Source organism: Ailuropoda melanoleuca, chromosome 8 (assembly GCF_002007445.2).
Source record: "Ailuropoda melanoleuca isolate Jingjing chromosome 8, ASM200744v2, whole genome shotgun sequence".
Lineage (NCBI taxonomy): Eukaryota > Metazoa > Chordata > Mammalia > Carnivora > Ursidae > Ailuropoda > Ailuropoda melanoleuca.
In genome coordinates this window covers 65198427-65209367 of record NC_048225.1, presented here as the reverse complement: position 1 = coordinate 65209367, position 10941 = coordinate 65198427, and the positions used below count along the sequence as shown (strand labels likewise).

The 10941-nt window shown below is 52.6% G+C and overlaps 1 long non-coding RNA gene across 1 annotated transcript; it reads right to left on the bottom strand.

The window, feature by feature from the left end:
• Positions 1 to 10: 10 nt before the first annotated feature.
• On the bottom strand, positions 11 to 10339 carry LOC105240466. The gene is made up of 4 exons (XR_004627226.1): positions 7035 to 10339; positions 5363 to 5513; positions 2944 to 2993; positions 11 to 1080 (listed from the first exon to the last, which is right to left on the bottom strand). It is a non-coding gene; the product is annotated as an uncharacterized LOC105240466 (long non-coding RNA).
• Between the last annotated feature and the right edge of the window lie 602 nt (positions 10340 to 10941).

The window sequence follows — 10941 nt, the reverse complement described above, 5'->3', positions numbered from 1 at the left end:
GGGGGGGGGGGGGGAGCCAGGGCCGAGCAGCAGCCCGGTGATCAAGTGGGGCTGAAGGTTCTAGAGCAATGTCACTGGAGCTTGAAAAACAAATGTCATCAAAAGTCTTGGTGGGAAAATTTTGTTATTGCGCATCGAAAACTTTCTATCCCGTAACCTTGTCCAGAAAAGGAAAAGTCTTCTATTTTTTGATAATGTGTGATTTCCTGTAATTGCAACGATCTTATGATAGTGGAGTGGACAGAATTGTGTTCGGTTTTGAGCATCTCGGTGCAAAAAAGCTGCCAAAGTATCTAAGTCAAGAGAAAAAGGAGCAGAATGGATAAAGCTGCCAAAAGAACGGCAACCGGGGGATATCAGAAGTGAAACTGTGCAGCAGGGAGGAAGGGGAGGGACGGGAACTGGGCAGCAGCTCGAGACAGGGAAGGACTTTCCAACAGATCGAGGTGACACGGGCCCGCAGGACGCAGCACAGGGGGGTGGGGATTCCAGAGCCCGGCTGACCTGAGTCTGCATCCTGGTGCTTCCTACCATGTGACCTCGGGCAGACTACTTAGCTCTTCTAAACCTCAGTTTCGTCAAATGCAGAAGGAGATAAGGACGCTGGCGTAGTGTTACTGTAAGAATTAAATAAGATAATGCACGCTTAGTGCTTATGACGCCCCCGTGCAGCAAACCCTTCCCCGCTGTTACCTGCTACCTGCGGTGGGGACAGAGCGCCACGTTGCTGGAGGTCCCCACAGAATCTGCATGATCACTCACGGGAAGAGTCATAGGACGGAACGTTGCATGGTTAGGAGGCGTTGTGCCGATACTAGCAACCCGGAAGTTTAAAGGAATCATGTGAAAAGGTCCTGTGGTTGATCAGTCTGATCAATGCTGGAACGATCAAAGTTGAACAGTTTCTTGACCCTGTGCCTTCTCTGAGCCTTAAATACACGACCCTGAACTTTAAGAGCCCCGTCATGCTTGGCCACAGAGCCCTTTCTCACGGGTCATCTTGAAGGAAGAGAGCGTTTCAAACACATTTCAGAAGACACTGAATTTGATGACTTTTGAGGTCCTTTCAGACTCTGGCATCTGAAAAAGTTATGAATTTCAAATGCAATTTACATTTGAATGTTTCGCAGTCACTGTTTACTGAGCACGTACCAGGAGCCAGGCACTGATTTAAGCCCTTTAGATATGAAAAGCCATACGGTCCTCACAGCAAACTCCTGACATTCTCCCTCATTCCCTTTTTGCGGGGGAGATACTGAGACGAGGGTGAGGCTAGTTTGCCCGAGGTCACAGAGCTAACACCAGGTGAACCAGGAACATCACCGGCCTGGTCCTTCAAAGCCCTACCCTGAGCGACTAGGCCATACATACGTGAGCAAAAACTGCTAATTTTTTGCGTATCGTTGGGCTGACTATATAACGATGAATACTTAGGACAAAAACCAACGTGGAGTCGGCATTACAGGTAAGAGGGAAGGAACGTGGTGCAGCCACGAGGAGTCTTGGGCCTGGAAAACTTGTCTTGCAATTTTCGATGGCACGATCTGTATCCTGACCAACACGGCAACCGGCTCTCTGGGCCAGGCGGCTGTCAGGTTGTTAGGAGAGGAGAGGCTGACAGGAGGGGAGGGGATTATCTGTGTTAATGGCCACAAGCTTCCTTTCTCATTGCTGGAGGCGATGAGAAAGGAGACTCCAGGTTTGTGGGAAATCCATACATGCCCCTTTACCACCAGCTTCGTGCGTGACAAGATAAAGGGGAGGTGGTGGAGTTCCTCTGCTCCGTGTCTCGCCTCCCCCCTTCCCTGCATGGTAACGAGGAGCCACTTTCCAGTAAGGAGTGCAGGGTGCCCTTCCCTCACAGGCAAGGCAAGGACAACTAACCCTTACAGGGTAAGGCTGAGAATCTGGAAAACTTCTGGGCTTCTGGGCTCAGCTATGCATGACGGTGAGGGAGGCTCATTCACTGACCACGTCAGCCCCTGCCCTGGGATCAGGCTCTGGCCTGGGCCTGTGATCGTTTCAGGCGTCTCCCGGCTCCCCAGCTCGGGGCAGGGAGCACTGCCAGCCCGAGACTGGACAGAAACCCAGAGCTGTGGGCGTGGGCGGAACCTCGCGACCTGGCTCCGGGAAGACTCTGCTGCCCCCGTGTGGCCATCCCGCCCGGGCACTAAAGGAAGGAGCCGGGCCGGGGGGCTCGGAGGCGCTGCAGAGGCCCGAGGGAAAGTGGTCACGGGACAGTTGAGTAAATTGGGGTACTCACTATATTTAATGTTAATAGCAACCACTTTGAAATTAATTCCATTCTGTTTGATGACAGTAAACATGAAAGCAAAAAACAAAAACAAACAAAAAAACAAAGGACAGTTGAGCCGAAAGCCCCCAGATGCAGGCAACCGTCCCCCTAACATTTCGGTGCAGGACCCCTGTACACTCAGGAACATTCCTGAGGACTCCAAAGGCCTTCTGTTATGTGGAATAATTCTACCCTATTTAGAAATCACGGCCGAGAATTTTTTAAAAGAAGGGATCTATCAATTCCTTTTAAAAATAACTCACATTTTCTGTTAGCATAAATAGCATGGTTATGATAAACAGCTCTATTTTGATGAAAAGAGTGGCACTTAGTTACGTGTTTGCAATCCGCTATAACAGAACACAAGAGTCTAGCAGAAGACAGCTGGGTTCTCCTCCCTTTCACATTCAATCCCTTCTGTACTGCGTCAGGCAGAGTCTGGAAAACTCCAGCGCACACTTGTGTGAGGGGAACACACAGGACAAGAGTATCTTAGCATTATTATCACACACTTTTAACTTTGTGGGCCCTGGGACCACACTGGGATCCAGCCCCAAATCTGGGTCCTCCAGTGTGGGGCCTCCGGAAGGGAGGCGGCCTGGTGAGGGGACGGCCCCCTGCTCCCCCTTCCTTTTGCCCCAACTCACCAGCTTCCAGGCTGAGTGACAGCCCAGGCCTCTGCTCCAGGAGCAAACATCTGCAGGAACAGACAGTGGGGGCTTCAATGTTTCTGGAGTGGGTGTCTGTGAAGAGCCCAGACCCATGGCACCCTCATCTCCCAGGGAGGTGGTAGAGCCCAGACCACACAGGGGACCTGCACCCCCGCCCTGCTGGAGACCCCATGCTCTCGGAGGTCCTTGTCCTACCAAGACGTGGATATTCAAGAGCAGAGGTACAGGCAGAATCCAAGACTCGTCTGGGTTTCCTGTGGCCCCAGAGAGCAGCGTCCTTCCTGCGCCCCCACGACAGGCGCAGAAGCCCACAGATGGGCAGGGACAGAGAGACAGACAAGGTGCCACGACGTGGTGTGGCTCCTATGGTCAGAGGTGACCTCAGTCAAAACAAAGCTGACAAACAACGAACAATCCAAAAAGGAAATTAAGGAAATAATGCCATTCACAATAGCATCGAAAAGAAAGAAATGCTTAGGAAGAAACTTAACCATGGAGGCGAAAGACCTGTACACTGGAAACTGCTGAAAGAAATTAAAGAAAACACAAATAAACGGAAAGACATCCCACGTGCGTGGATTAAAGACTTAATAATGTTAAGATGTTGATATTACCTAAAGCGATCTGCAGATCCAATGCAATCCCCATCAAAATCTCAATGACTTGTTTTTGCAGAAATAGAAAAAACATCCTAAAATTCAGTATCTCAAGAGACCCCAAATAGCCAAAACAAAACAATCTTGAGAAAGAAGAACAGAGAGGCCCCCCACTTCCTGATTTTAAACTTTCTATAAAGCGACGGAATCAACAGGGTGGACAGACGAATGGAACAGAACAGGGACCCCAGAGATGAACTCGAGTGCGGAGGGTCAAACAATAAGGCGTGTCAGGGCCCCTGAATGGGGAAAGGACAGTCTCTTCGACCAATGGTGCTGGGAAAAACAGATACCCGCATGCAAAAGAATAAAGTTGGACCCTAACCTTACACCATATGCAAAAAATAACTTAAAATGGATTATGTAAGACCCCAAAATATAATAAAACTCATAGGGAAAAAAAACATAGGGAAAAAGCTTCATGGCATTGGACTTGGCAACAGTTTCTTGGCCATGACCCCAAACACACAGGCGACAAAAGCAAACATAAACATAGACAAATGGGACTTTATCATTCTGAAAAACTTCTGTGCATCAAAGGAAACTATTATGAGTACAAAGGCAACCCACAGAATGGGGGAAAATACATCATTTGACAAGAAGTTAATACCCAGGTTCCTGGATGGCTCAGTTGGGTAAGCATCCAACTTTTGATTTTGGCTCAGGTCATGATCTCAGGGTTGTGATATTGAGCCCCATGTCGGGCTCCACGCTGGGCATGGAGCCTACTTAAAAAAAAAAAAAAAAGTTAATACCCAGAATATGTAAAAAGCTCCTACAACTCAACAACAAAAAAATCCGATTTCAAATGGGCCAAGGGCTTGAATAAGACGTTTCTCCAAAGGAGGTTTATCAACGGCATACAGGCACAGGAAAAGATGCTCTACATGGCTCATTATCAGGGAAATGCAAACCCAAAGCCCAAAGAGCTACCACCTCACAGCTGTCAGGATAGACACGATTGAAAAGACAATCACAAGTGCTGGCGAGGACGTGGAGAAAGGGGAACCCTCGTGCGCGGTTGGTGGTAATGCAAACTGGTGCAGCCGCTGGGGAAAACAGTATGGAGGGTCCTCAGAAAGTTAGATAAAACTACCCCAGCTTCCAACCACCCCATCTCTGGGTCTATACCCAAAAGGACTGAGAAAGCAAGATCTCAAAGGGATATTTGCACACCCACGTTCACTTCAGCGGCAGTCACAGTAGCAAAGAGGTGGCACAGCCAAAATGTCCACAGACGAATGGATAAAGCAAATGTGCTCTATATACACAACGGAATATTAATCAGCCTTAAAGAGGAAGGAAATAGTGTCACAGGCTACAAGACAGATGAACGGGGAGGACATTATGCTGAGTGAAGTAGGTCAGTCACCAGAAAACAAATCCTGTACGATTCCACTTACAGGAAGTATCTAGAGCAGCCCAAACCATAAAGACAGAGGGAGGGATGGTGGCTGCCAGGGGCTGGGGGAGGGAAACGGGGAGCTGCTCACTGGGTACAAGAGTTCCAGTGTTGCAAGATTAGAAAGTTCTGGAGAGCTCATCTGCAACCAGGTGAAGCCTAGGGCAGGAGTGAGACGATACATGGTACATGACAGGTGTGTCCCAGGACCAGGGTTGCCCCACCCCCCATGCAGGGGCTACCCCAGGAGAAGGGAACAGGCACAACCCACAAAGCTGAGCTGGCCAGTTTATTTTCTAACACTAATCAAAATGGGGCAGAAAAGTAAGAAAGTTACCGTAGCAGACGCCGGTGGTTGTCCGAGTAGAGCCTTCCCCGCTCCTCTCTCACTCCTTCCTCACCAACACAGCTCTGATTTCATTCAGGTGTCCATCCCGCCCCCAAGAGACTCAGGGTCATGCTGGCCGTGACAACTCCACACTCGTCGCCTAGGGAAGTGACACAAATACCACCAATGGGAGTCACGGGGAAATCCGCCTTGGGGGGGGGCGCTAAGAGTGATTTTCACCGACCTCAAAAAATGACACGGGAAGATTCGTTCTGTCCCTCTCCCTCCCCTCGTCTCCCCGCACCTGGCTCTGGGCAGTGGGAACGCTGGAGAGGGAAATGGGAAGAATGAGGGAATTATTGAGGATGATGTCACAGAACTGCTAACTAAACCAAACCAGAAAAGGTTCTTGTCGTGGGAGAGAAACTCCTGACTGCATGAGCCCCCTGGAGCCCAAATTAAGCCCAGACTTAACCAGTTTAACCAATTCATTACCCTCCACTAGGGCCCGAAGGTGCCCGCAGCCAAAGCGTCCTGAACGTTTGACATACTTCCTCACACCTGCATACACGGCATTAGCTGAGTCTCCCTGCGTCCTGCAGCCTGGCCTCCTGGAGTCAGGGAGGTTGGCCTCTGCCCACACGCAGACGCCTCTAACCAGCTCCACTTTGCCGCTGGTTTTGCCACACAGCCCTCTCGTGTCTGGCCTGAGCTTCTGGACACTAAAAACTCTTTCAGTGAACTGGACTCCAAGCCCCTTGTGACCAGAGGCTTCTCATTTCTGTATCTCCACACTGCCTGGAATACGCCGAGTATGGGTAAGTGCTCTGGGATGAATCAGTGAATCCCCTTCTGAACTCAGTGCAGACTCTGCCCAGAAAAGTCTCCGTCCCCCTCTGCCTGTACAAGACCCTCCGAATTCCCCTCGACACATAGGGCCCCCCACAGGGCTGAGCCAGGGGCAGCAAGAGGAAATCCTGGGCAAGGGGCTGGGGCGGGCAGAGCTCCACCCAGGCGGAGGGTCCTGCCTTCCCCCTCCCAGATTTCCGTGTCCTCCACCCACCTCGTGTTTCATTCTGGTCTCCGGCACTCACTGCGCTTAACCGACAGCTTGGGTAGCCTTGCCAGAGCTTTCTAAAGATCATTAAAATGCCGCCAGGATCACCTTCACAACACTTCAAATCACTAACCTGCGAATCACTAATGTCTGCGTGTTTAAGATTGTATTTATTTATTTTAGAGAGAGAGCATGAGCAGGGGAAGGGGGAGAGGGAGAGAGTCGTAAGCAGACTCCCTGCTGAGTGCAGAGCCCGATGTGGGACTCGATCCCAGGACCCTGAGATCATGACCTGAGCAGAAACCAAGAGTCAGATGCTGAACCAACTGCACCCAGGAACCCCGTCACTACCATGTTTTTTGTCTTTCGTTTTATGAATGAGGGAAACTGAGGCCCAGAGAGCTGAGCTGGCTGGCAGGTGGTGGCTACTGGTAGGAGAGGAATCAGCTCCCACGTGTTTGATGGCATTCCCTCTTCTCTTGTTAGGGACTGTGACTGTGGGGAATCCCACTCGAGGAATGGCTTTGTCCCTGATGAGAGGAGAGGGGGCCGCACATTACGCAGGGGATGGGGCTTGTCTCCACCTGTTCCCTCCCCAACACCCTCCCCCCAGCCCAGGCTCACCTGGAGCAGGGCTGGGAAGGGAAGCCATGGTGGGGGGACACCTCGGCAGCACCGTCCTCCAGTCCCCAGGGCACGTGGAGGGGGCACGCTCAGCACCTGCACTCGTTCTTCACCCACAGATTTCAACCTCGGCCATTTGAGAAGAGGTAAGAGAGGAAAGGACGAGGCGGACCAATGCGATGACCATGCAGAAAGCGGACGGGATTCGGGGAATTAAAGCGACTTCGTTTTTCCAGGGAGATCGGAGAAGACATTGCCTACATAAAAAGTGACAGGTGAGCCGTGGGGGAGGAGCAGGTGGAGATGGACGGTTTGGGAAGTTTTAAAACCGAGGGCCTTTCCTCGCACACAGAATGCTGTGTGTCACAGTGACGAGGCCAGCTGGACGCGGGGTGGCGGTCTCCACACAGCACAGGGGAACACCGAGCCTCCCCGCAGCAGCTCGCCTATGTCATAGCAACGACACCCCGGTTAGAAGGACGTGACTGCCGGGGCTCCTGGCCGGCTCCGTCGGTGGAGCGTGCAACTCTTGATGTCAGGGTCGTGAATTCAAGCCCATGTTGGTTGAGGAGACTACTTTTAAAATAAAAATATATAATTGCCCCAAAATAAAATGCTGCAAGGCTGAAAGCTAGATTCTAGAGTGCTGGTGGGGAGTGGACATGAAGGGACGGAGAACAGCAGAGAAGCATTCAGAAAAAACAAGGAACAACCTGAGCCATCTGACCGCAGTCTCAAAAATAAAACTCAAAGTAAGTGTGGAGGAAATCTGAGAAGAACGTTTCCAAGCTGTAAGCAGTGCTCCCTCGGGAGGACCATGGGGCTGCAGACTGTGGGGGTGAGGGAACTCGGGTCCCCGGCTTCTGGAGTGCCCAGCACACACCACCAGGGTGCGTCCACGGCACCAAGTCCGGGGTCAGGTGGGGTCACACCGCGGAGCGCAGCTCCTTGCCCTCCCTCACCACGTCACTGCCATAATTCCTCCCCAGGCCGTGAGCCCGCCTCCCGGAGCACGAGGATGAAAGGTATGAACCACACAAACTCACTTAGCATGTGCCTGGGTGACAGTCCGCTGCTGGCATCGCCACTCTCCAGGAAGTCCGTGGCTGCTGCCTCGGGGTCCTCCCAGAGGTGCCCCATGTCCCCCCCGTCCCCCTGGACCTCCTCGCAAACCACCGCCAAGCCATTTGCTAGACCGGATCGTCCCTCCCTGCCGCTATGCAGAGCTGTCCAGAGGTCTATGTCCTACACGTGACCTTCCCTGAGCAGCCAAGGGGAAGGTGGGGATTTATAGGGCCCTTCCTTCCCAGCAGATGACCCAGAACCCTCCCTCCTCAACTCCAGTGAAACCCCCATTTCCAGATCACAGGCCCCAGGCGCGTTTCCACACTGGGTGGTCGGTCAGCTTGCCCTCCTGGGGGACTGTGCTGTCTAAAGCAGGAAAAGCAGGGGCCGCAGGTTTGGACCCCATCCTGCACAACTACAAGCCCCCGCGGGCACTCCACCCTGCCAGGATGGCAGGAGGGATGAGCCAACTCCTGGCTCACCCCCATCTCTCTCACTCCTACCTCGTTTTACCCCCAGGATGACCGTCCACCTCGGTCCCCGTGGCTATCCCTGGTCACCCCCCAGTGCCCATTCCCACCTCCCTTGAAGACGTCAGCCTGTGCTTCACACCATCGCTCACGACCCCGTCTTCTGATGGCTCGGGTAACTTGGACATTACGCTGGTGAACCAGGAGATACACCCCAACCGTGTACTCCCTTGTCCTCTTTCAGTGGACATGGGGCTGCGTGAAATAAAGCTGTTTCCCCATCTCCCTTGGAGCAAGGCGTGGGCACGTGACCAAGGGCCTGCAGGATATAAGCAGGAGCGCTGGGAGCAAATTTGGGACGTCCCCGAAGAGGAGGTGCATGCGTCATCCTGCTTTCATGACGGAGGGAGTGAACCTGATGGACGCTGAGAGCCGGGCAGCCGAATGTGGGCCGCAGACTGAGGATCCTGAAACAAGGAGAGAGTAGCCTGCCCCCCCCACCCCAGTAACCATGCGTTCCCGTGCGCTCCCCGAGCTGCCGTCTGTGGGAGACGAGTCACCAGTCTTGTTTAAATCACCGCTGTCTGGTACATTCGGCTGAACCTGGCCCTGTGCTCAGGTCCGTCACTGGCAGAGTCAGGATCTGCTTGCTGCCAGCCTTAGTCGGGAGTCCGCAGGACACCCAGGGCGGTGGGGTTTGAGCATCTCGAGGTCCTCACAGAGGGGACGCAGCACGGGGACTGCAGTCGTGAGCTCTAGGCGGCGTGAAGGAGCCTTCACGCCGAAGAGCAGGTGACAGAGAAAGGAAGTAAAGGGAGTGGGACGAATGCACACAGGAGGGATGTGGAGGAGGGGGGGGAAGCCGGTCCCCAGGTCGAACCCCAGGGCTAGGCTTGCATGCAGCGGACAACATGTGGATTCCTACAGCAATTCCACACCAGTGCAGTTTTCTAGCTGTAAACGGTGTCGGGAGAGCCGGCGTAAGCCAACTGACGCACCCCCTGCCTCCGGGATCCCGGCAATGGACCCGCTCTGGAGGAGTGCGTCTTCTCTTTTCCCCGGTGAATTTCTCTGCTTCACCCCCTTGGCGAGGTGTCAGCCTAGGAGAGTGCACAGAGCCATGGGACAGAACGTACGTACCTGTGGGACAGAACGCGAGCCCACGAGCCGCTCCGCCCGCCCAGGGAAACCTGGCGGAGGTCTGGACAGCTCTACAGGACAGCACAGAAAGGAGAGACGGTTCAATAAAGAGGGCTACAGATATAGACAGACAAAACCGGGTCCCCCACCAAATACATACAAATGAGTTTCAGATGTATAAAAAATCCTTATAGGAAAATTAGCCATTTTTTAAGAATTTATTTATTCATTTTTAGAGAGAAGGGAGGGGCAGAAGGAGGGAGAGAATCTCAAGCAGACTGCCCGCTGAGCACAGGGCCCTACGCGGGGGCTAGAGCTCACAACCCTGAGATCATGACCTGAACCGAAATCGAGCGTCAGATGCTTAACTAACTGAGCCACCCAGGTGCCTCGAAAATTAAAATTTAGGTTTTTAGAAAGCCTCAAGTGTAGGGAAGGATTTCTTAAACAAGCCTCAAGGGCATAAGACACCAAAGATAAAAGATGGACACGCATAACAATAGTAACATCTCAACATGACTTTGGCGCAGAGGAAGACCTAGTGAGACAAGCCCCTGCCTGGGGAGCACGTTTGAAATGCGTGTCACTGACCAGACACTAGCATCTCTCCACAACATATATTTTAACAGACGTAAATACCCGTAAGTAAAAGTCAAGTCCTCCCAGTGGAAAGTGGGTGAAGGATGAGAACAGACACGTAACAGATGAGGAAATCCGCACAGCTGGAACATAGGAGACCAGACATACTCAAGCTCAGAGCGGACTCTAACCTCAGGGACAGAACACCCACCCCATCAGCAAACACGAAAAATCCGAAGATGCCAAGTGCAGGTCGAGCTGGGGAGCAGCGGGAGCTATCGAAGGACAAAGGGCCCCACGAGCTGGGGAGCAAGCGGGAACATGCCATTGGGGGGCGGGGGGGGGGACCACGCGCACTCACCCGGATGCCCGGAACAGCTCTCCCTGCGGTCTGGTTCTAACACAGAAACCCCGCCAAGCCCATGATGTCCGTCCACAGTGTAACAGGTGCACAGCAGACTGTCACACAACAGAACAGTAAACAGTTCAAATAACCGAACCAGAGCTTCATTTACGTCCATGAACATCTTAAGAACCAAATAGGAAAATTTCAGAAGTCGTCAAGTGAGTACAGGGTGGTATCATTTCTATAGAGTGTAAAGAACATGCTGGCACACAGAGCTAAGCTGAACGTGGAGGGGTGGGTACGAGTT